We start from the raw sequence: 14,663 nt of genomic DNA, 5'->3' as shown, positions 1-14,663 counted from the left end.
TCCGCCTTCTTTACTAGGTGAACCCTTTCCAAATCAAAACTTCCTCTTTTTCTTCATCGTCGGCCTTTTGACAGGTTTCTATTATACAGAAATAAATAATAATTCAACTTAAGGGTAACCATTATATATATCTTTTAGAATATACACTATTAAGCACTGACCAAATATAATCTCTCTTAAGTGGTTTTCTTTTATTATTTAGAATTTTTTTTAGTTGATAAATAACACATATAAAATAGTTATAAAATTTATAACTTTGGCCTCCCAACTATATTCAGTATAAACACACTTATGGTAATTAACATTCATGTTGGACGAGTTACAAGATCACACACAACACATAAATGCATCACAAAATTGGCCATAATTGAAGGCATGCTATCCCACTCTATGTGATCCCTTTTCCATGAAAGGGTTAGATCTAGAGGGCTATACACAGATGTCATCATCCTAATCTGCATAGGGGGACAAAGTAAACATTAATTAAGGAATAGTGCAAATTACTCGACCAAAGAAAATTATGATCACTAATCTAGTTTATTAATTAATGCTGGTCCTACCAAGGCAATATATGAGAATCTTCCCCCACAATAATATTATTCCAAATGTTGGTAGAACCTGAAACATAAGATACCATGGTGGGGGCTGACCATGGCACTCTTTCCTTGGAATGTCTAGTTAGAAAGAGAAAAATATATATATATTGCCTAAACAGCCTGCCCTTTTAATTAATTTTTTGATTATCTTTTTTAATTTGTTGCCCTAACTAACGCGTTTTAAAGTTAATCAGAATAACTAATACAGTTTAATTTATTATTAGATATTGTATGGGAAATATAATGAAGTCAAGAAAGTTTTTGTCTTTTGAGTGGCTATAAGTGTATTGTTGAGATGGTTTATAATCTTGGAATGATTGTGGAAATATATCATACATGAATTCAACATCTGTTTTAACTTAAACCAAAGTGGATACCAAAATCCAAATCCACTAGTGGCTGACAAGAGTATCAACTAACTTTTCCTAAACAGATATCATGTAATGAATCAATTTCCTGGTTTACATTAACCAATTAGTGGACCAAACTGTTCACTTTATTTTCCTTTAATTTTTTTTTCTTAATGATATTTCTTATTTTGTTCACTGTATTTCTTAATTCGTTACATTCAATGAAAGATCAAATTAATTTGTAGGCTATAAATCCAATTTTTGGATAAGTTAGTTCTTAAAGTTGTCTGGCTTTTTCCCTCAGACTATGGAAAATAATAAAGTAAGAAAACTGGTAATTAACATTCAAATATATTTAGTAAAAAAAAAAAACCATTATATGTTTGGTTTTTTTTTTTTTTTGAATTTTGTTTTATGTTAAAGAATGGTGAGATATCTACTTCTTGTGACACCATATGAGAAGATATTTCAAGTATTGGCCCTGATATGGATGTGGGGCTTTTTAATATGTGTGAATACAAATTATATGTTTTCATTAAAATAAAATAACATTGTCTCTCACTCTATTAACTGCAGCCAAAAAAAGAGATTTTTAACAGCACCTTGAAATAGCAATTACTGTAAATTTTCTTTTTTTGAAGGAAAAGAAATTTATATCATTAATTCAAAGCATCAGAACATAATAAGGTCTATTAATTGATTGATTTATTATATGTGAAATTAATATGATATATATGGTTGATGTGCTGCTCTTTAGATTATATATGATAACCATAAAGAAAATTAATCATTATCTAATTAGAAAACTAAATTATTAATAATATGTTATTTTTTAGAATTAGAATGAGTATTTTATTAGGAATGTAATTTATTAATCAATAAATTAATAGAAAGAATTACAGAGTTACCCATAACTTTGAATTACATGTGTCAAAAATAGTACACATGTCCAAAAAAAAATTTATGTGTCAAAAATTAAATACATGTGTTAAAAAAAATTTAAGTCTCAAGAATTAATATATATAGAGATTTGTTTTCAAATTTAGTATGGCAAATGGTCCCGGGTTAGAGTTTCAATAGTATTGAATGGTGTTCAGACAAAATGAAATTAAATATCATATAATATACATAAGGTTAATAAATTTTATAGTACAAATTGCAAAAGTATACTGAACTAATGGATTCTACATATTATAATAATACTCGGTAAAGTTTAATATGATAATATTTCTTAAAATATAATCAAATTTTTAAATTTAGAAATTTTAATTTTTTTTTAAATTTTCTAATAGAGCAATTTAAAATATCACCAACGGTTAAATTTCTAGAATCAAATGAGTGAAGCAATAGAGAGGCAGAAGCAATAAGCATCAGAAGGGTCTTTCATGGTTGAAGGAGAAGAATACGGAAGCAGACACAGCTTCAAGTTATTGAGAATATAAGAGGACCCCAATATTTCTCTTGGTTTCATTTAATTATTGATGATTGTATTAAGTTAGCTAAGCACTTTAGCAAGACGCAATTTCATTTTTGTTGGGAGAGACATGCGAATCGTGCGACGCATTACAAGGAGTGGTTCAGCAATCCTCCTGAGATTATTGCTACTGTTATCACCTCTGATGTTTGCTTCATTTGGGTTTCAATAAAAAAAAAGAAATAGCGAAGCAATAAAGTGTTTAGCTTCCTATAAACTTAATGATGCTGAGAAATAACAAATTCATCCATATACTCATTATCTTCTAATAAAGCTAAAATATAAAGACCGGTCTGGTTTGAATCTTAAAAATTATATTTATGGATTTGGAGATATTCTATAAAATAAAAAATAAAAAATAAAAAAATCAAGCCGATATTCAGCGGAGGAAAAGGGCTAATAAAAGGTAAAAGCGACATGTGTGTGTATGTACGGAGCCCAAAAATTGGGCCCTTTGAAGCTTCAAGTAATGGTATGAAATTGTGCAAAGGGCTTAATGCATGATTGAACCCATTTCACCTAACCATGAAATCTCACATTTAAATCTACTTCCTAAAGCTTTTGTCCCCTTCAATTACAGTTGCCTCTACCTCTGTGTCTCTCAATTTCAATAGTTTTCGGTCTTTCTAGTCAAATTTTACTGCCAATCTCGTCCTATTCTAGCACTTACATTAATTCCAATTTCTTGAAGGGCCAATTCTTCTTCTTCTTTTTTCTTTTCTTTTTGGTCATCATTTTTAAAGAGAAGAATTATTAGGATTTGAATTCTTATGTATAGAATATATATTCTTGCTAAAAATAATAATACCAATCCATTTTTATTCTGTTTATAATGTTATCGGTCTTTACATTTCTTTTTTCATCATATAAATTTCAAGTGCATTATCATCTCACATCATTTATTTTAAATACATGATTAATGGATTATTAGATAAGGGATTTTAAGTAATTCATAGATTTAGTTTGAATTTTTTATTCTCTATAATATCTTATTTTTTAGTGTTCTAATTTCTCATATAAGAAATAAAAACTTTTAAAATATATATATTCTTTTTCTATTTCGATATTATTTTTAATAAATCTATATTATTCTAAAGGTTATCCTTTAACTTTAAATAAAATATATTATTTTTATATTTAATCCAAACGATAAGAGTTTTAAAATTTATATATTTTACAATCTATAAATTTAGATTCATGAATTTTAGAATTCAATAGGTTTAAATGAGACAGAGTCTGAATTTAAGAAATTTCTTGAGATATTATAAAACAATAAAAACATAGAAAAATTACAGTAGAGCCTATTGTACTGACATTCCTTCACCGCCAAACATTCTTGAAAACATTTAATTGTTGATAAAGTTGATCCGGCTGTCCATTTACTGCCTGATCCTTTTATAGATTGTACCTGTCATTATCGTTATCTTCTATTTTCAACAATACTAAACCATGTTTTCTTTTCTTTCTTAATCTGAACTGCTAGGCTTATGCTCTTCTATGTGGTTAAGTTGCATGAGAACTTTTACAAGGATAATATCTTTGAGAAGAATTTCTTGACTTATGCTCTTCTATACAGCTTTTATTTGGCTTGGAAAAGCTGGATTTCCCACTGTTTGTTGCTCAATATGATTCGTCAAATCTGGTTACAGCCATTAACAATAAGGGTGGAGATCTTTCAGTTTATGGTCTTTTGCAGAATGATATCAGCCATTAACAATAATGGTGGGGGCTGCATTCTTTGTCTTTTTTTCTTTTTTAATTTTTTCTTCAAAAGGTCATTTTGGCCTCTATTATCTTGACACACAAGTGCAGGGGCAATTTGACCCTTTGTCCCGTTATGATCTTTGCCGAGCAGGATTGGAATTTGTGGGAAACTATGTTACCCATGAGATTCTTTAAAATTCAGAGTGCGTTTAATTTTATAGTTTTTATGGTTAAATAATTAAATTTGATATTTTATGTAATTAACATTTTCATGTGCAATTCAATTTTTTTATATATTTATATATCTAAAGTGCTATAATCATAAAAATTTATTAGAAACCGTTTTTTATCCTGATATTTTACTCTTACCTTGACTTTTACTCTTGGACTATTTCTCTGAATTAGGCTGTCACAATATATTTATCATCTTATTTGGATTATGATTCTTTGTATGTCATTTGAAATTCTTTTCATTTATAGTTGAGTTATTTAGATTTATTTGAATAGAATATGTTGATTTGGATATATCAACTCAAACATTGATCTTTTGATAATTATAAATTATTAAAAAAAGTAACTTATTATCATTAAGAAATTAGCAATTGCACCCAATGAATTATTATTATTCATCATCTTCTTCTTCTAGTCAACTAAAGTGACTTGCTGTTGGTATATGTTTCCTTATTATGCGTTTTTCAAACCAGGTGGCTGGCCCTCATTAAATTAACCACTAATCACTTTTTTTTTTCTCCTCAAAATGTACAAAATTACATATAACCAATGATACTGTAGTCAATCCCTAAAAGCATAAAATCATGAGTTCCCAATTCCCATCAAATCAGAGTCTAAAGAACGGAAAAAAGAAAAGATGAAAAAAAAATAGATTATATAATATTGATAAATCAGAGGACTTAAAATCTGTTATTACGAGTGGGCATTGTTAGGATTAAAAAAGATTTATTGTATTGTGTACTTGTCAAAAACTAATTAACCCTAATACAAGAGCTATATATATTCTTATACTAAGAATATAGAAAAGACTAAACTATCCCTATAATATACAAAGAATTACATTATTTAACATCCCCCTCAAACTCACGAGGCGATGGCAACAAGTATCGAGAGTTTGTCAGACAGAAAACGAAACCGTGAAGCAGTTAAACATTTGTAAACAAGTCTGCAAGCTGTAAGGAAGAAGAATGTAATACCCGAAATTTTTCTTTAATAAAGATAATATTAATAATGATTAATAAATGAATTTTTATTTAAATTAATTTTATTTTATTTTTATTTGGTTTAATTTGAAATGATTTAATGAAAATTTTAATATTAGTCAATTGAATGAGTTATTTTTCTATACTCAATTAGTTGAGATTTTAAGAATTAATTAAGTAAATTATTTGAAGGGCAGAATATATTTTTGGTTATTCTAATTTTTTCCCAATGTATATGTATATATATAAATAAAATTATATATATTGGAAAATTTTGGAAGAAATTATAAATGATGTTTTTATAAAAGAATTTTGGAGAAATTGGTATATTAATTAGCTAGTGGTATTAAAATTTAAGTTGGAAAATAATTAGTAAATTGGTTATTTAATTTAATTGTGTGTTAGGACTAAATTGAAAATTTAGTCTGGAATAAGGATCAGAAGTATAATTTTATTTTTATGGGGTTCTAATGGAAATTTATGAGTTTGGTATTTTTATAAATAAATATGTCGGTCAGGGATATTTATGTAATCGTGTATTTTTAATAATTCTAAATTGGCCCAAATTAATTAGTTAAGGGCTTAATTGAAAGGATAAAGAAAAGTTTAGGGGTTAAATTGGGATTCTATTGGATGAAATTTTAAGTAATTAAGAAAGTTGAGGGACCAAATTGTCATAAGGAAAAGTTCAGAGGCCTAATGTTGATATTGAAAGGAAAGAAAAATCGAGAAGGAAAAGAAGAGGAAGAGAAAGGAATCGGGAGGAAGCTTGGGGACGTCGGCTTTCATGACAGATGGGGGAGGCGCCAGTCTGGGGCTCGGCGGAGTTGACCGGTGGTGCAGCCAGCGCCGGCAAGCACGATAGTAGCGGTGGCGGTGGCTGGTAGCGTGGCAGACGGCGAATCAAGCGGAGGACGATCGCAGCTTCTCACCGCTGTAGAAGGAGTTTTCAGCGACCATTTCGAGCGATTCCGGTCTCAAAATGATCAGTGAGGTGCAAGCCTTCTTTTCAGGCCTTAATCACGTTGTGGGATTGCCGAAAAAGAAAGTTGCAGCGAAGGGAAGTTTTCGTCAGCAGCTCAGTTTTTAAGCTTTTCTGGCCATCTCCGAAGAGGCTAGGCTGATCAGAGCTCATCAACTGACTCTCCTCAGCTTAAGCTTCGCAATGGCATTAGTTTCGTGGCGATGGCTTCGTTTGCGAATCGACGGCCGTGATCATCTGAAAATCTCTCTGGATGATCGGGTGTCGGATCGGAAAATGGGAAGCGGGGATCGTCATCAGCGCGTCGTTGTGAGTTCGATGATGTGTTCGAATCGTCGATCGGACTCCGGCGGCTGGAGGCGAGTCGACCGAGCGACCGAGCGTCTCGATAATTATCTTTGGCCCGTTAATTTTGAAATTCTTTGATTTAATTTGTGTGTCTATTGATTGTGTTGAGTATTTGATGATATTGTGAGTCAAAAATAATTGTTTGTCGGTTTGCCTGCCTCGTGTTTTGTGCTGTGTAGCGGAGTCGGAAAAAATATGAAGTTTGGGGACCCGACTCCTGTTGTTTTGAATTGTTGGATATTTGTAGTGTTTTTCTGGCAGGTCCTGGACCCGTTTTACGGGGGGTAAATGTCCATGTTGTAGGGGAGGTTCTATCGAATTTTCGGTAGAATTCTCCCGAGTCAAGATTTTTAGACAGTTAGTCCTAGGAATCTAGTCCTAGGAATCTAGGCCTAGGATTAATGGTTAATTGTTTCCGCATTTTGATAAATTGTTTTCCGTAATTAGATGATCTGTCTGTTCGGCTCGCTCCAACCGAGGCATCAGAGCAGAGCTAGGAGGTCGCCAAATCTGTGAGTTAAAGTCATTTAATCATTGCACTATTACTAAGTCTGATTTTAATATGCTATTTTAGAATTATGCTTGATATGATTGTTAGTATCGCAATATAAATGATTTCACTTGATTATTAATTATTGAGATAATATAAATATTATTATTAGTAACGTTATAATAATACAGATATTATTATTTTTCGACACAAATTGCACGTTACTTGGCCCTAAATTTTAAATCTTTAACTTGATAATGTGTTAGATGATTTAATTAGACAATTATATTCATTAAATGTGATGATTGCGATTTGAAAAATGTGGCCTTATAGAACATGCCGTCTGATGGGTTACATTAGGACCGCGTGTGTACCAGTAATGATCATTGACAGGTAATAAGATTTTGATGAGTTCGCCCTAGTCGAGCATGGCTTTCTTGGCTGATTTGAGTAAATTGTGGTAATAAGATTATTATGAGTTTTACCCTGGTCGAGCATGGCTTTCTGGGCTGATTTAAGTGAGATGCCAGAGTAAAGGACCATGATCAAGCTTCGCTTTTTGGGTGCCGGCTTATTTGAATATTAAGTGACCGGACTGGAGTCAAGGACCCTGGTCGAGCTTCACTCTCTGGGCGCCAGTCCTATTGGAATGAGATGCCGGAGTAAAGGTCCCTGGTCGAGCATTGCTCGCTGGGCGCCGGCTTATCTGGATACTTAAGTGACCAGACTGGAGGTAAGGTCCCTGGTCGAGCATTGCTCTCTGGGCGCCAGTCTTATTGGATTAAGAGAGCCAAAATGGCTACTAGAATTTAGGGTTAGGGTTCTATTGAGCCACTCATCTCGTAAAAGTAGAAATATATTTTTATTTATTTATTTATTATGGTATTTGATTATAATGTGATTTGTATTTACGTGCATGGTTTGATATACTGATTTGAATAATCTATATTTTCTGAGAAGAATGCAATAGTCCCCAGATTATTTGATTTTAACTCACTCTCGAGACTGACAGTCTCATTTTTACTGTTTTTCAGATTCGTGACTGTTAGTTCTCTCGCGACTCTTACTCGGTAACCCGACTCCTTCATCATCGGGTGGTGTATTCGATTTGGTATGTTAATTTGTAAAATCTTAGATTCTCCGCAGTAGTAATAGTAGATGAATCAGTTATAAATTTTCTGAGTTTCGGGTCTCGCCAAATTCTTCTTGCAGACCTAATTAGTTATGTAAAATTTAATTGTTGAGATATTTATGGCATTGTTACTAGTAAAATTTGAGATGAGATTTGTTTAAGTCAGTGAGTGTTAGGCTTATTACGGGTTTCGGTGGCCTTACGCCTACCCATTCCCTAGTGCCGGTCACGGGTCCACAGACGGAGTCGTGACAAAACAAAAGGCAATGTCAAGGTGCCATTCTGAAGGTGATGACGGGTAATATGACAGTCGATTTCGATATGTTTGGTCCGTTCGTGAAAAATCGAATTGTGAGCAATCTGAATAGCACTCTTATTATCACAATGTAAAGGAGTCGGTTGCCGTAAAAAGACACCCATATCAGCAAGCAACCATCGCAACCAAACTATTTCACAAGTAGTGGAAGCCATAGCGTGATATTCAGCCTCCGTTGAGGATCGAGAAATGACGTCCTGCTTCTTAAGGGAATCACCTAGAAAAATACAAAATCTAGTAGTCGATTTACGATCAGTAGGATCACCGGCCCAATCAGCATCAGAGTAAGCACATAACTCTAATGATGAAGTAGATGAAAGTAGAAGAGTCTGAAACTGAGTGCCGTAGAGGTATCTCAAAATGCGAAGAACAGCAGCCCAATGAATTGTAGTAGGAGAAGTAACAAACTGACTGACTATATGATCAGCATATGTAATATCAGGACGAGTGATAGTGAGATAAACCAAACTTCCAATAACAGTCCGATACAGACTCGGATCCTGCAGTAGAGAACCATCGGAAGCAGAGTAGTGAGCGTTGAGCTCAATCGGAGTATCAACAGTTTTATTATCAAAAAGTCGAGCAAGCTCAAAAATATCAGTTCGGACTTTAATAGACTAATCCCGACAGCATCATCACCTGTAATAATCATATCATCAACATATAGAGAAAGCAAAATTCGACCAGCCGAAGTACATTTGACAAATAGAGCAGAGTCATGGTTGCTAGGATGAAAACCGAGTGAAGTAATCACAGTCGAAAAATTTTCAAACCAGGCATGAGGAGCCTGTTTAAGACCATAGAGAGCCTTCCTGAGTTTGCAAACTTCACCAGGATGATGATCAAGATCAGGAGGAGGAACCATATAAACTTCTTCGTGAAGATCACCATGTAAAAAAGCATTTTTAACATCCATTTAAGTTATATCCCAGTGACGAACAGAAGCAACAACAATGAGTGTTCGAACTGTGGTCATTTTAGCTACGGGAGCAAAATTCTCATCATAATCCAGACCATATTCCTGAGAATAACCTTTAGCCACTAAACGAGCTTTATACCTTTCAATAGATCCATCAGACTTAGTTTTAATCTTATAAATCCAGCGAGAGCCAATAGAACGTTTACCTGTAGGAAGGGACACTAAATCCCAAGTATGTGTTTGATAAAGAGCAGTTAGCTCCTCAGCCATAGCACGCTGCCAGAGCGAATCAAGAATGGCTTCTTTGAAAGATGAAGGCTCATAAAGACGATGAATAGAAGCTAGAAAAGAAGCAAATGAACTCAAATAACAAGAATAATAAAAATCAGGTTGTTTAGTGGATTTACGATTTCGTACCGGATAGCGAGGTTCGATAGTATCCGCAGTCTCAGGAGATGATATAGGGGAAGAGCCAATAGAAGTGTCAGGAATGCCAGCAGAGGGTAGCTCATCAATATCAATAGCAAAAGGGTCAATGTGGACAAAATCAGGCATAGATATATTATGAGGATGATCAGGGATGGTAAAATAAGGAATATGTTCAAGAAAAACAACATGACGAGAAACATATAACTTATGATTGACTGGATTAAAACAACGATATCCTTTTTGACCTGCACTATAACCAAGAAAAACACATATAGTAGAGCGAGATGTTAACTTACTACGTTCAATATGAGGAAGAAGGACAAAGCATATAGAACCAAAGACACGAAGGGAAGAGTAATCTGGAGGACAACCATACAATCTTTCATAGGGAGACAAACCAGAATTATGAGAAATAGAAATTCTGTTAATTAAGTGAACATAAGTAAGAATTCTCTCCCCCCAAAATTCACTAGGAACGCTAGCAGACAACAAGAGGGATCGAGCAGTCTCAAGAATGTGCCTATATTTTTTTTCAGCAACTCTATTTTGTTCAAGAGTATCAGTGCAAGAAGTCTGGTAAATTGTACCATCTAAAGCAAGTAGGTTTTTAAAAGCATGAGAAGTATATTCTCCTCCCAAGTCACATCTAAAGCACTTAATGACAGTTGAATGTCGGGTTTTCATAAGAGATCGAAATTTATTATAAATGCCAAAAAAGTCTTATCGACGTTTCATAAGATAAACCCAACAATAACGAGTGCAATCATCGATAAAAGATACATATTAACGAGAGCCCTTTTTGTAGAGACAGGAGAGGGTCCCCATACATCATAATGAATAAGTTCAAAAGGAGTAACAGAAATAGTAGTACTTCTAGAAAAAAGGCAATGCAGTAAACTTTGCTAGTTTACAACCACTACAATCAGAAATATCATGAGTTTTCAAATTCCCTAAAGCTCCTGTAGATACTAAAAGTTGCAAACGAGACACAGAGACATGACCAAGGCGAGAATGCCACAAATAAAACACAGACGAGGACAGACTTAAACAAAAGGATGACAAATTGACACCAGAAGCAGATGCTGCAGTATGAGGAGTTGTGAGCTGATCCAATACATAAAGTCCTCCTTCTCTATGGCCGATCCCAATCACCCCCTGAGAATGCGGATCCTGAATTGAACAAGATAAGGATAGAGAAAGCGTAATAACTGAACCAACACCTTGCAATGGCATAGGTGTACCACTAGCATTCATAACAGGGACTGAAACTTTAGGGGTTAGAGAAGTAAATAATGATAAATTAGGTGACATGTGGTTTGAAGCACTAAAATCTAAAATCCAGGAGGAAGAGGATATACCTGAAGAACTAGATGACATACCTATTTGAGAGGAAGCAGACATGGCATGAGGCTGAGAAGCAAGGAACTGCTGAAACTGTTCGATCAGTGATGGGTCCAATGAGGAGGTTGATAGAGCATTATGAGGGCGAGGTAGAAGGGGAGGTCCATTGTGGAGAGGCGGTGGTTGATAAGAACACTGTTGAGACTACTGCTGTTGCTGCTGTTTTCCTTTGCTGGACATTGAGATTTCCAATGACATTTTTACTTGCAGAACCCGCATTCATCCCGAGCAACAGATCTAGATGGTCTGAAGTGAGATTTAGAGTTTCGAGGATGCATGGCAAAAACAGATGGAGTAGAAGCTGAAGAAACCTCTTTTACAACCGAGTGCTTCATATTTAGATGAATTTCTTCGGCCAAAAGCTCACTAACAACAGAGTCAATGGAAGGCAGTGGATGACGATGCAGAATAGACCCGCGAAGTCCCTCAAACTTATCACGAAGGCCCATTAAAAACTGTACCAACCTCTGCTCCTCTCTTCGTGCAACATAAGCCCCAAAGATTCGCAATTCAGCAAATTCTGTGAGAGCCAATTGATCCCACACAACTGCCATAGATTCATAAAATCTCTGAGTGCTCATATTTCTCTGTTGAAAAGCACGAATGTCAGACTCCAATTGGTAGCTGAATGCCTATGGAATGTTTGATAGAATTATTGATCCAGGTGATAATTTTTGAATTATGGACCTCCTATTTATCCAGTAGTGCCACATGGTCTCTGCTTACCGCACTATCTTGGGGCTTAATGGAGGCACCCGAAATATATCCCCACTTTTGTTTACCTTTTAGGAAATTTTTCATAACATAACTCCAATAGGCATAGTTTTTACCATCTAATTGAACACTGATTGCTTGGAGCGAGTCATCCCTAACTTCAGCCATCATGCCCACAAATTAACAGTAATCAATTACCTAAAATATAACAGTCAAAAGTGATTAGCACAAAGAGAAAATCAACAAATCAACAACAATCGACAAAACAACACACTAAAACACCAACAAACGGAAGCGAAACCAATTTTCAAAATCAATTTCAGTCCAAATACCTTCTTTTAGCTCATATGAAATAATATTGTTTCACAGCAGCCAAACAACAAACTCACGTAGCAAGAAGACGAAAATGCACGCTCTACAACAGACGACGCAAGAGACCCAGCAATGATGCAACCAACAGTCGGCGACAACAAAGAAGAAGAAAACGCAGACCAGCGGTGCGCAATGAAGAAGAAGGCAGCAAGAAGAAGACGCAGACCAAAGAAACCCAACAGACTTAAGAAGCGGCGAAGACACACCGCGCGAGCATTCGACAAACAACAGCAAGAAGAAGACGACAAGAAAGAACAATTTGTTTTCCAAGAGCCAGAGGCTCTGATACCATGTTAGGATTGAAGAAAGATTTGTTGTCTTGTGTACTTGTCAAAAAGTCATTAACCCTAATACAAAAGAGAGCTATATATACTCCTATACTAAGAATATAGAAAAGACTAAACTACCTCTACAATATACAAAGAATTACATTATTTTACAGGCATAATATGGGTTTTGAAATATGATCGCTATCTTAATATTTTAATTTGGTAGGGCTTTTGGCAATATACATACAGGATGCAATAAAACTTGGTTTTGATTCTTTCATGTATGCACAAAAAAGAAAAAACAATAACGTTTCAAGTAGGAAAATATTAAGAGGTTAGAAAGTTATTATTAATTATATAAAAACTAATGTAAAAATTATACTCAACATAGATACAAAAGGTAATAAAAATAAAAGAATACAACTCTCAATTTCTGGAAACATTTCGTTGCACGAGCAATTACATGACCGTGCAATGCCTTACAGTGAAATTCTAAAATTTTCCATAAAACTTGCATTAGGCAATTGAAGGATCATGCAATGATGCTTCGTAAAGAAATTCCAAGCTTTTCCACAGACAATTGCTAAAATACTTGGACGACCGTTTAACCAACTTCGTGTTTTGCATTGAACTTGTTTATAGCACCGTGGGAACTCTCAGCTACTCCTACTTCTTGAATAGGGATTTTGTCGGATCCATTTAGAAAAATTAATGTATGAATCAAAATAGAAATAAATGATTGTCATTTTTAATATTGGTCTGTTAAAAACTACTTCAGAATTGGAATGAGATTATCAGTCAAGGCTTACATAAATTCTCTAAAATAGTGTCAACTGCAGTGGTCTGTCAAAGAATACCATTATTTAGCTTACCAATCTACAAAATTCAGTAATGTAGAGATTTTTTGTCTAATTGAGGTATATGTTGTCACTTATATATCAAATTGGTAAATAATTGATATATAATTATTAATTTTAAATAATAAAATATATATTATTTATTCTCATATATACGTATTACTCTGTTATTATTATAGTGTATAAACTTGATATATGTAGTTTATTTTAATATTTTATACTTTTTTTATTAGCAAATAAATGGATAAAATGAGATTATAAGACTCGGTAACGGACACTCTTTAAGAGAGTTATTCAATTAGCACAGTTTTTATTGTTATTTTTATCATCCGTATGGTTTTGTCAATTGGATTTGGATCCGAATTATTTCTTTTGCTGCTATCATTTTTCATAATTTTTTACTTTTATAAATCTACTCGAGCCCTGGAGTATACGTACTACTGCAGACAGGTAGTAGTATAAGAGGAAGAATAGGTCCCAGTTTTGGACATTGATAATGTTTACTAATTAGCAGTAACTTCGACAAGGGTCCCATGCAGCTATCCCATGAATGGCTTTTGATGCACAGACGTGGCCTGACTAACTTCAAGTAAATTCTAATCAATCATGCAATCCATGGATGGCTTTGATAAATATGCTATTAGTCAGTCGCATTCGTAACACGTGCACTGCACACACAATTAATACATACATTATCAGGATTTTGATGAAATGTATCAAAGTTTTTCCAAGTTTGGCGAGCACCATTATTATTTTTTCGTGTCAGATCCTGACAACCAAGCAGATACACAGGTTCTTCATGTTCATCTTCTTCTTCCTCCTTGCTATGATCCCACCAGGTATAAGCTAGCACACGTGTACCTGCCCATGAAGTTGTATGATGCTTCCTATCAACGTTACTCGGCGTGTTTGAAATCATTTTGTCCTGATGAACGCGGTTTTCAGAAAACATACTGGTGATTTTGGATGCCAGCTTGCCCTTCTACCCGACCATGAAGGTCCACCAAGAATCCCTTCATTTTGACCCAATCTAAGCCACTGACTTAAATTCACGGGCAATCTCGTTGCCAAGTTCCTTCTATTGAGATCTCTCGTG

Source organism: Ricinus communis, chromosome 9, assembly GCF_019578655.1.
Source record: "Ricinus communis isolate WT05 ecotype wild-type chromosome 9, ASM1957865v1, whole genome shotgun sequence".
Lineage (NCBI taxonomy): Eukaryota > Viridiplantae > Streptophyta > Magnoliopsida > Malpighiales > Euphorbiaceae > Ricinus > Ricinus communis.
The sequence above is the reverse complement of the archived record's forward strand: the minus strand, read 5'-3'. Positions refer to the sequence as shown.